Source organism: Falco naumanni, chromosome 2, assembly GCF_017639655.2.
Source record: "Falco naumanni isolate bFalNau1 chromosome 2, bFalNau1.pat, whole genome shotgun sequence".
Lineage (NCBI taxonomy): Eukaryota > Metazoa > Chordata > Aves > Falconiformes > Falconidae > Falco > Falco naumanni.
The window spans coordinates 108267454-108286354 of record NC_054055.1 but is presented as its reverse complement, the minus strand read 5'-3'; the positions used below and the strand labels follow the sequence as shown (position 1 = coordinate 108286354).

The window sequence follows — 18901 nt, the reverse complement described above, 5'->3', positions numbered from 1 at the left end:
AATTCTCTTCTTATGCATGAGGTTTTCCACAGCAGGCGCAGTTTGGCTCTGGAATATTCATGCTCACTACCACCCAACATCAAGGTTCATTTCTCCGTGAAAGAGTCTCCGAAGGATAATAAAGTAAAAGCCTGAACACTTGCAAGCAGCATGTAATAATGCAGAGAAGCAGTAAAGATTACTCCCGCCCTAAGCAAAGGGAATAAATAGATAATAATGGAAAAGAAACTACTAAGATCCTCCAAAAGCCTCTACTCAAGAACAGAAAAAGAACCTGGTCTTTAAACATAACCACCAACGCCTCATTTACGTGTCTTTCAAGGCAAGCAGAGTCAGGAATTCATATAATTTTTTTTTTTTTTTTTTTTTTTTTTTTTTTTTTTTTTTTTTTGGCAATCCAAACCATAATGCCCCAGCTGCAACTTGCTGGCCATATCCAAACCACTGTAATGATTTACCTGCCCAGCCCCCCACTCCTTGCTGTCCTCCCCAATAGCTAATTAGATATAGGAAGGAAGCTGGCAAGGGCCAGGGGAATTCTCTCACACCTGATTTCCCATCGCTATGTTTCATAAAAACCTGCAGCCTCCTCTCTATCAAAAAACCAAAATTATCCAGGAGTGATGGTGCTCACATAACTGTCATACGCATGTTAACAGACAGAAATTTTGCTCCGTGTCTGTAGTATGACTAGTCCTGTGTCAGCAAGACTGCGTATTACCCATACGTTCCTGTTACAACACATACATGCTGCATCCCCAGTCTTCTGCAGCCCAGACCCTCTCCTGGAGAGGTTGGGCACTAGTTCTCCAAATCAACAGGTTTCACACCAATCCAGGCAACAAATGCCTTAAAACTGGGATGAGTTTCTTCCTTCCAAAACATGCACAGTTCACTGAGGAAGGTTCTCCATGCTCACCGAGTAACATTTAACTGTAAATTGAGAGTGATTGCTAGCTGCCACCACAACTCGATCAGGGCATGCATACTAATGCTCTTGGACTGCTGCCATATTATCCATACATGTTTTATTATAGCTCATCTCCTTAATGTGAGAGACATTTATCTTTGATTCTTTCAAAACGAGAAAGGAAAAAAAAAAAAATCCACCCTGATACCGTAGAACTGGTTTTAGACAGTACAGACTATTTAAACTGGGTCACTGTAAGCTCTTCAAGCAGATGTTTCTTTGTCATCAAATACCAGTAACAGGACTGAGTTATTCTGTGCCTTATTAACAAACTTTTCTGAAATGTAAGGGTTAGAATTTCTAGTAACAATCAGGTAAGCTTCTAGCCACAGCTTTTTCCATTCATCAGCAGGAGGTTCCAAAAATAAATATAAGGAAAATCATTTTGCCTATGGAATCATACTCTCTATTTTACTGAACCTTATAAACAAGCACGTAGATTGGTAAGTACAAGGACAATAGTGACTGAACCTAAGCAGAAGAAATCTAATCACAGGGCTATTAGTCATGAGGTGTGTGTGTATGACAGATGGATGACAGTACAAACACAAAACTTGCAAAATTGAGTCCACAAACTCAAGAGCAGATGAATGATGACAACTAACAAAAGCGAAAAAAAAAAAAATAAATTTCACACCAGCCAACCATCCTCAGAAATACAAAGAACTTCCCATTTCTTAGGTAGACAGTAAAATCAAGGAATGCAAATAAGTGAGAAAAAGCATTGTTTCAAGAACCATGAAGGCTCACTGGTATATGGTTTTGCAACAAAGCTACTAGAATGTATTCTGTTATTTTAAAAAAATAAAACAACCCCTTTCCAATAGGGTTTTTTGGGGATGAACTGTATGAGATGTCCCACAAGAACATAATTCATTCTAGAAAGCTGAGTATCAGTGGTGTAGGGGAAACAAAACAAAAAAAAACAAAAAAAAAAACCACAAAAAAAAACCTAAACACCCAACCAAGGTATACTTAAAATTAACTTGAACGATTACTCAAAAATTTACCATCCCACATGGAAACAGGATTTACTAGTCTTTCATAATGGTAAACAACACATACAAAATTGTTTAATCCAAAAACAACTTTCCACTTCTGAGTTGTTTGAAACAGGAACTAAATCTAATAAAATGCTTTCAATTTAAATGGCTTCTAAAGTCACACTTTCTTACAACCACTAATATAACTTATACATGTCACACTGTCATTTACCAACACAGAAACACCGGTTATGTTACACACGTTATATAGACCACATACAAGAAAAATGGCAGGAAAGGGCCAAAACCTCTGACTAGTTTCCTTCTGTACCTAGGGTTGAGCTTCTCCATCATAGCAGTTAAGGCTTCAGTTTCTAAGTAGTAGTTTTCAGAAGTTCACTAAAAGCACAATACAAACCTGGACATGGGTTTGAGCTCTGGTTTCTGGGTCTATCACCACATGGCAGAAATGGGTGAGCTCTTTTACAAGCTGCCCATGGCATTTACGCTCTCCTACCTTCTTCTCTGCTCCTGCTCCCCCCACTAAATTTGTTGCCAAAAAAAAAGTAGATAGGACAAAGCATCCCCATGCTCTTTTAAACACAGTTCAGAAGTTTAGAAGTTTTAACAAGTAATACTGAACTTGATCATGTCCCCATAAGAGATTTTTTTCCTTTAGTCAGATGTAACACGTCATAACCGTTAGTTTCGTGCATGTACAGAAAACCACTAAGCAGGCAGTCTCCTACTGCACACTCTCAAAATAAGACTCATTTTAAGAAAAAAAAGTTCTCAGCAGTGCAAAGCTCGATGCATGTATGATGGCTTTACATGGAGAAAGATGCAAAAGTTTTTAGTTATTTCTAACAGTGACGTTCTTCAGCCAGAGCACTCCTGTTGCCCTGTGTGATGTCTGTGACAGAGCCAGGGAGGGCAGGAGGCTGAACACCGCCGTTCCCTGGAGAAGGGAAGGGTTGTTCCCTGGCGAGGGAAGCTACGCCAGATGATGGAAGCTGCTTCCCGCAGAGGCTGGCAGGCAAGAGGTCAGACATGAGGTATGCTGGTCCACCCCTCCAGAGCAGCTACCAGCACAGCTGAGCACCGGGGTTCTGCTCATGTAACCCTCTTCTCTTGGAACAGCCAAAGAGAAAAGCAGAAACCAAACTCCAAAGTTTGTTTTCCGTCACATTCTATCTTGCCCAACAAAGCTTTTGCAATGGGCATACATAGCTGCAAATCCTCTGATGAAACTCCAATTTTGCCACACCACACTTGGCTTTTCATCACCAAGTTCCATGTCTCCCGCTCCATCCCTGTCGCCCCCCCAGTTTCTGGAAAAGTTTGCTCTGGGAGAAGGTATGAGAGGGAGTATATTTTAAATAATCTACACTAAAAAACCCAAAAGTAATAAAAATGTGAAGGATACAGCTGTTGCAGGCAAAGAAAAGAAAAATTGTTGATTCTCATTTTTGATCCAAATAAGGATAGAGATGTCAATTACAAAAGAAGAAAGTGATAAACGGCCTCAGACATTTGTAATGAAGAGGTTAAAGGATCAGGTTGATTTCTCATCAGGAAAAAATATATTTTGGGGTGACTCAGAGGTTTTCAACATTACATAAAGCAACCGATTGAAAATACAAGTAAATAGATAGGTCCTGCCGCAAGTACTTAATGCTAAGGGTGGTGGCATAAACTACTACAGGTGGTGACTGAAGCAGAAAGTTTAAACGAGTTCCAGAAAGCCCAAAATTACTTTCCAAGTTAATGATGGAACAGCAACTTCAAAAACAGTCACTTTGCCTTTTGTTCATGCAAGGTAAATCTTGTAATATTACATGCCATCATTTTAGTGCATCTTTTAGGTCTTTAATATTGTACGCCATTTGCCTTCATTAAAAAAGTAGGCTGTACATCCATTTTATTAAAATGCTACAATGATTAATCTCAAAAAGGGAAAACTGACACCATACCAAATGTGCAGCACTCATGTATGAATTGGACCAGCCTTCCCGAAAATCACCTTTTATATGGACTCAGGGAACCCCAAGCTTCAGATATGACTGAAAGGCATCCTGAAAAGATGCTACAGCTGCCCCAAGCTGAAACCCGTGTACCCAGCCAGGTCTGATGTCTTTCCCACCTCACCTTCCTTCCCTCTGTTGCACACAGGGAATCATTACACAGTCCAAGGCTGTGAGAATATTTCAGCTTTAATCTGTGCCTGCAAGGCGACATGAGTAGAGATCTCCAGGGCTGTGCTGAGCCTGGGCACTGTCAGAAGTTTGTCCTAAGCTCTCAAAACATTTGATGCTGTTCCTGTAATATTCAAGACCTTACTCAAGAGTAGACCTGTTTGAATATACCTTGGACGAGATGCAGAGGATATGAAGGAGCGTAGACAGCGCTTAGGGACACTGTTGGGCCAAGTAGTATAAATGAAGGCAAAAAAAAAAAATATTTAAAAGAAAAGACGAGGATTCAGAAAAATCCGACAAAAAACACGAAGAAAGCACAACATCCCAAATAAAATAAGCAATAACAAAATTAAAAGCAAGGAGATTAAAAACTAAAAAGGTAAATCAGATTTAATCCCAATACTTTTAGTCACCATGTTGCAACACAACTGTTGCATCATTGCCTGCATTTCAATCAGCATGCGGACACCCAAATAGCTGTATTTTAATCCGCATCAGTCCATCAGTCTGGTTTTGCTACTCAGCTCTAGATTACATCCTTGTCTTTCCCAGGATTGAGAGACTTTATTTGGGCTTGGTCACACAGCATGGCTCATCACTCCAGGCATGTTCTGGGCCAACAAAGGCACCTTCCCTCAGACCCCTCCAACCTCCTCAACAGCATCTTCTTCCAACACTTCCAAGTCAGTGCCTGCGTCACTCACAGCCCCAGTACAAGAGCAATTCCTCAATGGATGAAGGTCAGAGTGCGTATATGAGGATGGAGAGAAGACAGGCCAGGGGCAAGGGGGGAAAGCAGGAAAGGGGAAAAAGAAAATTAAGGGAAGAATAATTGGGGGAGAAAGAAGTGGTACGTTTCCAAATACAGAGTGCCAATTAGAAAAAGAGAGCCACCGCTTCAAAATACGTTACGTGAAGAATCAGCCTTACCAGTCAATTAGCTATCTTTACTGGGTATGAATCCAGCTGCTAGTATTACTTGAGCTTCCTCCGCCCCCACCCTCCCCCCAATCACAGTTTCATTGTGAAAGAATTTAATTACTATTTTCATTACCAGATGCATACATTATAAAATAAGCCTGCAGAGAGACAATGAGTACTTTAAGAAAATAGGTGTAATAATGAGAATGATCAGTTTCTTGGGTTTTGGTTTTTTTTGCAATAAAGACACTCAACAAGGCTGCCTTTTAAAACTCCTTTAATACAGTATTTCGTAATAGTCACAATACTAAATTTGTCACCTCTCCTCTTAAGAAAGGATTAGTCCAGTGCCTTCAATTTTAATAAAACTTAAATCAAAACTGGATTTTTTTTACTTCCATATCAAAAATTTCCTGAAAAATTTACATTGAACACATTTCACAATAACAGAACATTGAAGTTCTTCGGGTTTTGGTTTTTTTGTTTGTTTGGGTTTTTTTTAACTTCAGTTCCAGACATATCAATTATACTGCATACCCAAGGAAAGAATACTGCAGCCACCACATAACATGCTGGTATTCCAAATAAAGCGCACGAAAAAATTTTAATGGAGTTTGCAAATAAAGATACACATACTTATTTATTTATTTAGGAGTTCTGCAGCATAAACAAAAATCTCAAAGCCCTGAAGTAATAAAAACAGATTTGTATGGATGCGATAGAAACAAGTGAAAGAATCGTGACTTCTGCACATTACTTATAGTCCAAACAACAGATTAAGATTACTGACTTTTGGTAATAACAAAATGTAAGTTCTTATGTTTTACGTGGCCCTATTTAATAATACAGCACCACACTCCAGTTTCACCCAGGAACCAGCTTCAATAAATCATTTACTTTCCATGGCCCACCAAACACGTGCTAGGTGATTTACAGGTAAGCACCAAGCCTGTCACCAGAACGTACCCTCTGCTCTCCAGTAATAGTGTCCCTGTGGAGCTCACCATCTGACCACTTGTCCCATCTATGCACGCTCACCTGTAAATCAATCACCGCTCGACAGAGGCAATTCAACAGGCTACTACTTCCAGCTCTTTGAAGGTGCTTCCTGCTTCAGAGCTGGGTAAACCACACACGTGCTCACATCTTGCCAGCGATGCTGCAGGATCCAGCCTTGTACAAAATTCCACCATTGGCATCCATGTACGCTGACATAAGAGGATCAAGGAGTCACAACAGGTTTGCTTCTGCTGCCCATAAACAGATGGCACTAGGGCGATGCCCTTGCAACACTTCAGCATGAATTGTTAGCCCTGTCTGGGCAGATCTCAGGAGGCCCTGGAGTGCCACCTTCCATTTCGAAAAGGATTGTGTCTTTACTCAACTAGGATGGAGGGAATCTAATACTTAACCGTAAGCCATAGTAACAGAGTGCCCTTATCTTTCCATTCTTAGATGGGGACACTAAGCCAGAATTCACTTGATCAAATAAAGATGTTTTACGGTATAGGTGCCTGTATCTGAACAAGTCTTGTTAGTCTCCCTTTAGAGCCCGTAAGAACTACTACACTCCTCTACTGAACTCACCCTATAGCACATGTCTAAAGGAGGTCAAATGAATCACACCCTAAAAGCGTTTGTGTCTATACCCTGCCTGCTAAGAGTTCTACAGGGTTCCTATATCTCTTTGCTGAATATATACAGGCTCTTCCCCCCCACTTTCAAAAGGTAGACATCGATACCTCAGACGAGATAGATCCCATGCTATGTCTGTCCTAGCACCATCTTCATCCTCCATCCATGTAAGTTCATGTAAGTTCACACCAATCATGGAAGTTCAAGAGTTTCCCACTCAGCAAAGTGGATGCCTGCTAGTGGGTAACACCAGTGCTCCACGTCACTGCTTTTAGTTACAAACACCAGTTAGCATGTTTACTTCAACATACTCAGCTCAGCAGCTTCCACTTACTCCTTCAATACTTTTCCCCTCAGATGTCACAAGAATTGCCTCACTCCGGGTAGTAACTTTTCTCATTAGCATAGAAACTTCCTCTCTTCACTACCAGTCTTCAAAAAACACTTACCAAAAGATCCTTCTCTTCAGGTGTGACCCATATATTTTCTTCTAGTTTATTTCCTTTAAGTTTTCATTTCTTAAGCCTTTTTTCTTTTGTTCTGCACTTAAAGAAAAAAAAAAAAAAAGCATGACCCAAAATCCACTGAAACCAGGGACTCTTCAGTTGACTTTGAATCAAGCCACCTGATCAGGTTTATCATGTTACCTCTTATTTTTCCTTACAGAGTCCCTATTTTTATTAGATAGTAAAGAACTAAAATTATGAATATTCTTAAGTTCCCTAATTCTACTTCTGTTTTATCCCTAACCTTTTCCAGAAACAAGCAACTTTTTTTTCCTTATTTCTAGCCTCTTTAATTTCTCTCCTTTCTTCTCTTAAACTGTGGTCCCAAAGCTCTCCAGAAGCCAGACTGACTGGAAAAGTGCTAAAACATGTTCAGGAAAGGGAGGTGGTTAGACTTTCTCTACCCTGCCCAAAGCAGACATGCAAGCTGTAGGACCAGGCAGACTCTCACCTAAGCAAGAAGAGGCATGATGTAGCTGTACCGTTAGAAATGGGTCCCATCTCCCTGAACTAAAGTTCTGGGGTTTAGATCAAATTTATCCCCCCTCTTCCTCCTTCGTATCCTTCTACAGCCACAGTTGTCTTGGTTAGCCGTTGGGCATTTGCCAGTAAGCGTTCAGACATCTCACAGTAGCTGCTAGAGCAGAGTTTTTCCAGGCCAAAGCTATGACTGTATTTATATTCCGACAGTTCGCTCCAGCTTCAGTGGGCAGTTGTCACGTAGCACTCCAGACAAAAGCCTTCCTTCTCAAAGTTCGTCTTGCTCCTGAACATCTTTCTTCACGGAACCGACCAACCTCATGACAAATGGCATGGCTAGGAAAAAAGCATCAAACACCTTTTGGAGGGTTAGAGCAAGCCCTATCACAGTCTATTCAGCTGTGAGGCTTGGGGAGGGCACTTTAAGCTTGAAGAACTTGGTGATGTTTTCAATGGTTTGACAGATCTCCTTTCCCAGCAGGAAGGAAGCCTTCTGTGTCTGGCAGTGAACTGCAGAGTCTTCCACAAAGCTGAAAGAAAACAGCACTTACCTAAATTTAACTTGCTGTACTTTCAAACTGGTCTGTGTGAGGAAACGTCTTTTGCTTTCATTTCATGCAAAATGTTCAATTAAATTCTCTCAGGGAAAAAGCCCTTTTATGTATAAAGGCATGTATGCTGTTTTTTCTCTGAAACACACTTCACTTGTCTTCCCATACGGCTCAAATGGAAAATCTTAGTGTAGTGATTACAAACCCACATTAACCTGTCTTTCTTCAGGGGCGAAGGAGAACAGAAGCACCAAACAATTCCTCATCTCCACAGGCAAAGAAATGGGATACGCCTGGCACTAAGCCCACTCAGCAAGCCAGCCCCACCAGACCAGGTCGGGAGCGCATTCCACAGTCAAAAGTCCTTCTCAAAGAACTTCCTGCCAATGGCTACTTGACATTAAAACCCAGGATGATCTAGGTCAAGTATCCCCGTTGACATTAATTGCTATGTTGGATCAAAAAAAGGAGGCAACCTCTCAGCCAGAGCTCAAGTCACATTAGACTGAAAAGTAATCAAGGCCAAAACCTTGAATCGTACCCAGAAGCCAAAAGGAAGCCAACACAGCTGTTGAAGAACTGCCCAAGCATGTTCTTACCACCCATGCCCTCTCTGCGTAGGGAGCTGCCTACTTCTCAAACTGCAGCTTCGCAGCACCGACCAAGCGCAGCCTCAAGAACCGGCTAGCCTGCAGCCTCGCGGGGAGGTCGCAATGGCAGCGACTGCCTGCGTGACACGGAACCCCCCTAGGTACGCTCTTCTGCGTCCTGGTGCAGAAGGCTGGGAGGCTGCTCCCTGTACATCACCTCAGAAAAACCAGCAAATTACAACACGCTTATATAAAGGGACAGATGAAACACTTCAGTTACTAGTAAACTCATGCCACCTGCCTTTAGTGCTTTACCTCTGTTTCCTGCCACTTTTATGTCTACATACTCTGAAGGCAAAGCATGTGCAATGTCCAACAGGAAAGGAAAGAGGATCTGGAAAACCTGAGTTATCTTCTTATTGGCGAGAGCACAAGACTGGGGTGATTCTCAGTTATCCAGAGAAGCCAACAAGTGCTGTACACCACCATGTGTGAAAGTGTTGGCTGAAAACAGAATTTAAAAACAAAAAAAAAAACCAAAAAACCCCACAAAAACCAACCCACACCACCACCACAAAAAACACCCACCAAAAAAACAAGAAACAGACTACCAAACAAGAAAAACACTCCCAAAGAAAAGGATGGCACTTTTTTTTACTTTTCTGTCTTTTGTAAACAGAAAATTCAATTAATTTCATATAGTAGTCCAACAGAAAGTGACTGAACAGTGATTTTTATTTTTTTTTTGAAGGCAAAGTAGGTAACGGTGCTGAGGAAGAATCTGGAGACAGCGAAAGTGGTAGCAAGATGGATCAGCACTCCAGGAAGAGTCACAAAGAAACATCTAAGAGTTTTTGGGAGGGGATGGACAGACACACCACACAGTAACAAAGTAGTCAAAGCTATCACTGTTGATGAGGCAAAGACCAGACTAAAGGATTTTAAAACCTCAAATATTCACCTGATACCAACGACCTCCCACAAATTATTTTAATTTTTTTTAGGGGAAGATGATTGATTAGGATCAGTAGTAATTTTGAGAATGCACCTTACTAATGCAAACGAGAGAGAGAGAGCATTCAAATACACATCTTCAGTCCTGGAGTTACCATCATGGCCGATGCAAAGGTCAGATTCTGGAACCACTGCTCATGTTGAAGGGTATCTCCTTCTACATATTTTTCCAATTATTTACAAAGTATTTCTTACAGTAGATGAAGAAAATGTTAAGGTACATAGAGTTCATGTAAAGAAGAGGCAACTCCACAAGCGCTTGCAATCAATGTATTTCCAAAGCTACAGCTGAAACTGAAAACAACCAGTGGCTCACCTTACTTATCCACAGAGCTTAAATAACATGGCCTTTTATACAACTGACATAAAAGGAACAGATTAATTTTTAAAGAGTAAAAGATGAAAATATATAGTTGTACTCCATAACTCGTAGCAGGCTTCCAAATTGTAATCAATATTTTCCTTTGCATTTAAGCACTGCTGAATCTTAATGCTTTTTAAATGTCCAAGTGCCAGAAAAAATAATTTTATTATAGATAGCTATATTAGAGTCTGACTGTACTTTTTTAAGTTCCTTGCAAACCAAATATGAGTTAAGTGCCCATTCGTACTGTTATAAAACTTCTTTACAGTGCTGCAATAGAATAGCTCAAGCAACAGACCCTAAGCTGGTATTTAGCATACAAACTGATAGCTATGTAGACCCAAACACAGCTGGAAAACCAAAAGCCTATAGCAATTCCAACAATATTTGTATTATTTTATTCAAAAATTTAGTAATACAGGTGTCCAAATATACTTTCAAAGCAGGAACAATATTTGGAAGAAGTAATTTATCGGTCAACTGTTTGGCAATTAACAGCATATGCAGTACTCTGGACCATTGACAGCTTGGTTTGCCCAATGAGAACACAAAAAAACTTTCCCCCAAAACAACACAAGCTCTTTAGCCCATAAAGATACCTAACACTTTGTCCAAATGTTCTGAGTAACAATCCTGGACCAAATGCAAAATTGTGTCAAGGATCTTCTAAAAAGCTAGCCAGTGCCTTAAAAAAACAAACAAAAAAACCCCCCAAAAAAACAGAAACAACAAAACCCAACGCTGCGCAAACCAAAAAAAACCCCAAACCAAACCCCACAAAACCAAAAAAAGACCCCCTCATCCATCCAAAAAAGCCCAAACAAACAAAATCTAAAAAAGAATGCCTTAATTTTGTTTTTCTGTTCTATACAGTGCATACTGTTGCAGACCCAGATAAGGCATAAAACGTTCAAACACAGCAACAGCCAAAACTAACCCTGAAAGTATTTGTAGTAAGCAGTACACGGTATTTCTCAACATAGGCCAAGAGGAATCAATCACCACAATCTGCCTGTATCAGTGGGAGAAACCCGGATGAATCCCCCAGGGCTTATGAACTAGAGCACATCTTTCCCTTACCCATCAAGACATTAAGAAAAGGTTTTTCTTTGACACCAGACTTTGGCTTTTCACTGAGAGGGTGGTCGGCCACTGGAACTGGCTCTCCAGGGAAGCAGTCCCAGCAGCGAGACTGTCAGAGTTCAAGGAGCATCTGGACAACACTGTTGGTCATACAGTTTAGTTTTAGGTAGTTCTGTGAGGAGCGGAGTTGGACTGAATGAGCTTTATTTGTCCCTTCCAGCTCAAGATATTCTATGATTTTACATCCACATTTGCAGTCAACAAAGTGTTGATAACCTATTAATGTTCTTCAAGAGGCTTTTTTTAATTTGGAAATAAGCAATTGTGCCTTTTCTGCTCTTTCATTCGTACAAGGACATCAATACTTTGTGATAGGTCTCCTACAGCCTCCCGAGCAAAGCTCTGGAACACTGCATATCGAACAGGTAGCACGTACACAAATTCCTAGCGCAGACAACAGCTGCACAGATAAAAGATTGATGGCAGGAACCAAGAATACCAACCAGCAAGTCCAATTCCTGTCTTAAAGGAAAAAAGCCCGCAGAACTGCAGATCTTTGCAGTGTTCTTTGCTCAGTCCCGTTCCATGTTGCTGCCAGCTACACTCCAACCGTCTACAGGGGAACAGGCCAAGGTTTCACTCTGCTTTTGCACAGCCTGGAACTGCCCGTCTGCATCAAGCAGAGAACCCTGACACCAGGACTGTCCAGGGGTCCTTCAGATGGCTAAAAAGGAGAAAGGCGGAAAGGGGCTCTTCAATGTGATGCTGAAACCGCAGCTACGCAACCCCACATCTACGTCCCTTTGCGACACACCTCTCTGGACGCGCCCATTCCTGCTCACAGATTTATCAGTTCAGTGCAATGGAACCCTAGAGCCCTCGACCCTCATCTCTCTCCTACTGCTGCTAGTGACGATTCTACAGCGTACACACACACAAAACAGGAGGAGAGCATTTAAGGGATATTCATCTCATTTTGATTCAGGAGAAGGTTTACAATGAGTTGTTAATAAAACGTTAGGGTATTAAAAAACAAAATGCTTGTTTTTCAGCAGCAGAGAAGCTGGTCTTTCAAAGCTCTTTTCTATGAACGTGCCATCAGCATTTCTAGACAAATTTAACAAGTACAAAATTAATTCCTATATAGAACACTTTATTAACTGAAAAACAGACACTGCTTGCTTTTGCCCCACCTCCCCAAGAATATTACTTTAGTTAAAACAGTGTATGTTTTCTAAGCTATTAAATAAATTTTAATACTTTCACACTTTAATATTAGAAAAAAAAGTTACCGTCTTTTAAAGACAAAACCTATAAAGTGGTAAACTAAAAAGTGTATTTCCATTTTGTTTACTCACTAAGAACGTTTTTCCTTCTTTCCAAGTCAGGAATGTCTCATGAACCTGAGCTTACGGAATTAGACGTTTCTTATCTAAATTATACTAACGTTTTCATGGATGGCTACTAGTTCTGCCTGCAGAGTACTTTTGGATTACAGACTGACTTGTTAGTTGGAATTGGAATTTCAGAAGTTTGTTCCACTTTATCCTGTAAACAAACGTCTAAGTAATTTAAGGCCTGGCCTCTTCACCTGCTGTTACAAAACTTACATGAAATGAGTGGTCTTCATAAATCCAATTTTATTTTTTTGGTGATTTTTGTGGGGTTTGTTCTTGTTGTTTAGACTATCCAATGCATTCAAAAGTTACTGTGGTAATATGTGCCATTTCATATAATACCAGGCTGGAACAGTCACTTACTAACCATAGTACAGAGCTACATGTTGTAATGAAAGAACGTTAACACATATGAGTCAGACTTCTCATTTAATAAAATTTCCTTTAGCAAAACTAGAAGTTAACACCTCATAAGCCTGACTCAAAAACACCTGTACTTTAATTTATCTCTTTTTTTTCCTTTACTTTGGAGAAGTGTTAAAAATAAATAAAATTGGAAAATAAGGACAAAATAAAGGTGAGGGCGGGGAACAACATGACAAAAAACCAGAACGCTTCCAACACTGATAGTCTCTTGGAAGGAAACACTCTTTTGTCTTGTTCAGAGATTCATCAAATATATGTAATTCACGTTTTATTTATCTATCTCTTGCTGCTGTTCTTCATCTTTTGCCTATAGACTCAGGTGAGCCCACTGGGGGTGGGGTGGGGCGGGGGAGGTGGGGCAAGTAATAAAAGAAAATAAAAATAAAAGAAATCATCACTTCCAGTACCCCACTTTCCTTTACTTTCACTTGTGCCCTGGTGCAAGCCTTTCCCTACATATCCTCCCCCTGCCCCAACTCTTTGATTAGTGACAGCACTCTATTTCCTGATCGCACAGTAAGCTGGCTCAGGTAACGAAGACAGCTCAGACAGCTCAGACATTTGTATTCCTAACAGGACAAATAGTTGCACCTCCTTAAAATGCCCCCACCAGGGTAATACTGCTGTCTATGCCTGTTCCAGCGAAGTGGCAGGACTGATGGGCCAGGGGTAGGACTTCCCTGCTCAGTGAAACTGAGCTGTAACATCCATCTGAGCACTTGGTCTTTACAGATAAGGATTCGCTGGCACTTCCATAGCTAATTAAGTGAATATGCCCAAGCTTTCCATCACATACACAACATCATCCTTCTGTGCAAGCAAAATCTCACATTATTTGACACAGGTTTAAAATGAAAATTGATTAGCAGAGGCTAGACAACCCCCACTGATAACAATGTTGAATCCCAGCTGCATTAGCCACATAGACAGGTAACAGAGTATTTGCCTCTGCATTACAAGGTCAAGCAAGAGGAGTACTTCAGTTCCTCAGACTAAAGCACTGGGCAGGTTCCTGTTGCCTTCTAATCTCCAAGTTTAGCAAAAGAACAGAAAAAAAGAGAAAAAACAAAATCAGGATATTTACTCTATTTGTTTCTGAATGAAGACTATGTCTGGTGAGAGGGTTATCTGTTGTCTTACCTGGTCTTAGTTTTGTCCTCAACTGAGTGCACTGCCATCAAGATGCTGCTGTTCTTGCTAGTTTTATGCAAGTGTCTTTTCTTACATTCTATTATATTCTACTGTTAAATAATGCTTCCATGCAACTACAACCAGGTGTTCTGTCAGCACTAGACCAAACATCCAGCCAGGAACGCTGGCACAAGCCTGCAGGGCTCTGGATGGAGTACACTTTTGCCACAGATGCCACTTCAGGATGCTCAGTCCCATGTAAGTCCCTACATTTTAGTCCCACACCTGCAAAATTTTAGCAGTCCCATTCTTACCCTGTTTCAGTGCCTGCACGTGTTTTTATGCTCCAAAACACAGTGGAGTGCTACTTCCACCTACAATTTCTATGTTCCTGTATTACAAAACAATCATTAGCATACGAAACAAAAAACACAGACTGGGGCAGGGTAGGGGGGGAAAAAAAAAAAAGACACTTTTTCCTTTGATATATATAATCTACACATTCCAGCGAAAGTAAACTACAATAACCAAACCACCAACTCACAGGAGAACCTACAGTTTCACCCATTTTCATGCTGAGCTCCCCTGGGAATTGGGGCACACTATGGTTACGGGACTGACTCTCCTCCTTGGAAAAGGCACATTTACCGCAATACAGATATTAACAGGAACAACTAAAATAAATGTTAGTTAGCATATTAAAAAAAAAAGTGTTTGGTCAAAAATTCAGCCTTTACCTCTAAATATAGAGCTCGCTTTCCGCTGGCAGTAGGGCTATTTACCCTAAATTTGGGGGTGTTCCACTTCAGTCTGATGCTCTTACACTCAGTCTCAAAGCTTACAAGAGCAAGAAGCAATGAAACAGAGACAGGTTTCCCTCATAACAGTAATAAATATTTTTAAGAATCATGAACATGCAATGTGATGTGTTGCAAGAGATGCCTACAGCTACCCCTTTAAAAAGCCTCTTTTAGGACCAAAACCTTTTACTTTCTCTTTTGCACAGGTGTATGTTCACACGGTCTAATCTATTTTTAGAATGTCCTTCCTAGATTAATTTTTAAACTTGAGTCTGGACACTTTTTACCCTCTCTCTGCCCAGACATCCCTGTTGAGCCTGTCTGTTCCACCACCAGAGGCAGCAAGGACATGGAAGTCAGCCCGCCACAGTTTTGCATCCCACCCTTTCCCCACTAAGAGCTGAAAAAACAGAACGGGAAGGAGTCACCCAGGAACAAGGCACAGCACTTACAGGCCAAGACCCATAACCTCCTACAGCATGCACGTTGTATGTGTATGTACCTTCTGTTACAGCAGGTGCCAAAGCCATGTAATTAAATGCTGCAAGGCTTAAAAGAAGAAAAACAGCACTGTTCCCAAACTTTTACAGAAAAAAACCAAAAATATATACAAATAAGCAAACCTGCCTTCATTCATAAAGTAGCCAGTATCTCTGTAACAGAATAAACCCACCACAGCCTTTATAGTATGAATACCTAACTAAACCTTCTGCCAGTTTTTTATTAGCTAGATAAAATTCAACTTCTATAGCTTTAGCTACCCTTGACACAACCCACAAATGTGCCAATTCTAACCAAAGCTGTTTATATAGTTCTGTTTAGAAGGGTCTCTATATAGCACACATGTCTTTTTAAAGGAAAGAAATACTTCAGCCAGCCAGTGGTGACAGTGGGAAGTATTTAAGGAGTAAGTTGCTTTAGACTAGGCCAGCTCTTCACATTCCACTTGCAAACAGCAAAAAAAAAAAAAACAAACAACCCACCACCAACAAACCTGTAATGGTGATTAAAGGGTGGGTGTGTGGGGATTTAGCGAGCTACTTTACATCAGCAGTATCTGTGGACCAAAACTTAAGAGGCCACTGATGGACATTAAAGCCTGTCCCCAGAGCTGGGAGGTAGAGCATGGAACCATTTCTTCCTTTTGCTGCCTAGAACTACTACATATAAATTTTTGTTCGACATCACATTTTGCTCCTTTTCCACTTGTGAGAATTCATGCCCTAGACTCGCTGCTAGGCTCAGAGCAGTTCCCACACAATATAAAACATATTTCATAAAAACATGCTTTAAAGCTATTAAGGCAATGATCATATCAACAAAGTACCAAGAACGGGGGAGTGTGGGTGTGTGTCCGTGCAGAACAGACTCTGCAAGTCCTATGTAATGATGTCAGTGCATATAGCAAGCTGGAACACCCTATTTTTTACCTTCTCCACTACACCAGAGTTAAACAACTTTCTCCCAGCGGTGCTCTCAGATGCACAGAGCGGCACGCTTTCCCACTGGTTTCTAGCAGTCTGTAGTCTCAGGAATCAGAGCAAACCCCACATTCAGAAGGGCACTGACAGGATTCATAAGCTACAGTGCTCCTGCCTGCTCCTCTTCTTCCTCCCGAATCAGCCTCCAGGTGCCCCTGAAGCCTTGCACACACTCCCACTGATAAAGCGTGCTTCATGCAGCAAGCTGCCCTCTGCTATCGCTCTTCCCCTCCACATGGTTGCTCTTCCCTCTACACTGTTTAAACAAGAAGTAAAATTAAAGGATACTCAACCTAGCCCAAAGGGATTATTCAAGTTTTCCATCATCTGCACATCCTTAAGTAACAGATTTTTTTCATTAAGACTTACCCCTCTCACCCACAGAGACAGAGAATCAAACAAGTCACACAGAATTTAAGCTGCCAAATTGTGGCAATATCCTCAATTCAACTAGTGGTATATCCAGTCACACAAGTAATAATGTCTTCCAATTTCCAAGTATTTAGGACTAGTAAGTCTTTACATCTCTATTGTATTCTTACGTGTATCACCTTACCAGGCTTTTCCAGAAACTAAGGATGCTATCTTTAAAAAAAAAACAAAAAAACAACCAAACAAAAAAACAACACACAAAAACCAAACCTCTAAAGAATGCCCACTGCTAGACCAAACTCATTCATTCTCCAGCGTATCCATCCACACTCTCCTTTTACACTCAGATAAAAATACTGGGCTCTGCCTTTGGACTAGGACAGCTTAGGTATCTTCTCCTCTATAGGCCAAAATTCTCCTCATAGATTTGCTTCTCACCAGTTAGTTCCATGAGCATGCCCACAGACAATGCCATTGAATGCAATGATTGCCATGGAATATATTAAAACATATATTACCAAATTTATCTCACACATGGAGGGCAGGGGGCATGGGTATTATCACTCAGGCACAGAAATACTGATTTTATTACTTGTTTTTTAGTAAAAAAATGCTTTCCAGTATACTTAGAGCCTCCAAGACAAAAATATTTAAATAGAAGATGTCCATTTTAAACCACGGTCCTCAACTAACTTCAAAAATGTAGCTGACGTTAGTTCAGACTTATATCACTTACACACGTAGTCCCAAGGCATGGCAAACAGTACTTGTAAACTGAGAGGAAGCTATGCCCACAGAGTATCAAAATATTCAGTGCTGGTCAAATCCATGGGCTCCTGGTTGTATAATGGTCACCAAACAACTCAAACATAAACAACTTATGCATTTCCAGAAGGAAATGTTTTATGCACACATTATACATGAACAATATTCAAAAACTATTTAAATAGCACACTCAAGGTAACGAAAGAGAGCTCATAAAAGCATACAGAAGATAATATACCTTCTTCTCCTCTGTGATCTCATTTTAATAATCACCAGTTATTTCCACGTATCTTAAGCAACTCACTTGTAAATAACAAATACAGGAATAATGCTGGAACACACCATTAGTCACTAGTGCACGTATGAGGGAGTGAAAAACTCAGAAAAGTGAGTTTATGAATTACGTTTATATTTACACTTTTTTTTTTAGATAGTCTACTGATTAAATCAAGAGAAAATCATAGGGATATTTGCCCTTATCTTAATTAGCAAGACTGTTTATGCAGGCTGAAAAGTAAGCATGTGTTTGTTTCTCCATCTCATTTTTATTTAATATAGCTGAAGAGCATTGCATTATCTGTACTCTTCAATGAGAAGCCTCTAAGCATCATTTTTGCAGAAATGGTTTTTAGAAGTGACACATTTAGAAATTTCACATTTGATCCATGTGAGTGAGACCTGTTCTACCCAGGAGTAAGGCCCTCGGTCATCTGAAAGATATGAAAGCACATCAAATAATCACAACCTACCCTCCCCAGGACTTCTATCACTACTCCTTTTTTTTCCTTCTTTTTTTTTTTTTTTTTTTTAGTTTCTACAAGTGCATTTCATCACTACAATTTCAATTATATCATAAGGTGGCCCTCTGCCCTAATTCTTCCACACAAGAATGTATGAGGTCTTAAATACATAATCTAAATTAGGATTTAAAAAAAAAAAACCCAACAACCAACCAAAAAAACCCACAAATCCAAACCCCCAACCCCCAACAAGCCACCCCCACATTATGCGTTTAATCCCCAGGACAGCATGACATGTGTTCAGGAACTGAAAAATGGACACCTCCATTAGATCCGTCCCAGTTTTAAGAGTATCTGATGTTCCCAGTATCACCAGCTCCAATATACCCGCTGTCACACACCTTTCCAATAGTCTTTCTCCTACATACAGTTTTGATACTGAAGCACAGTAACTGCAATATTCAGGAGGATTTCAGTATACTATTTTCTGAATT

General features: G+C 40.4%; 1 protein-coding gene across 7 annotated transcripts in view; it reads right to left on the bottom strand.

The window, feature by feature from the left end:
- Positions 1 to 18901, bottom strand: part of NRIP1 (nuclear receptor interacting protein 1) — a 79906-nt gene that overhangs the window by 44696 nt on the left and 16309 nt on the right. The window contains exon 3 of one of the 7 annotated variants that reach the window (XM_040582878.1): positions 6111 to 6280. The exons of the other annotated variants lie outside the window; for them this stretch is intronic. The gene's annotated coding sequence lies outside the window, so the exon portion shown is untranslated. The remainder of the gene's footprint in view (positions 1 to 6110; positions 6281 to 18901) is intronic. 7 annotated transcript variants of the gene reach the window in all.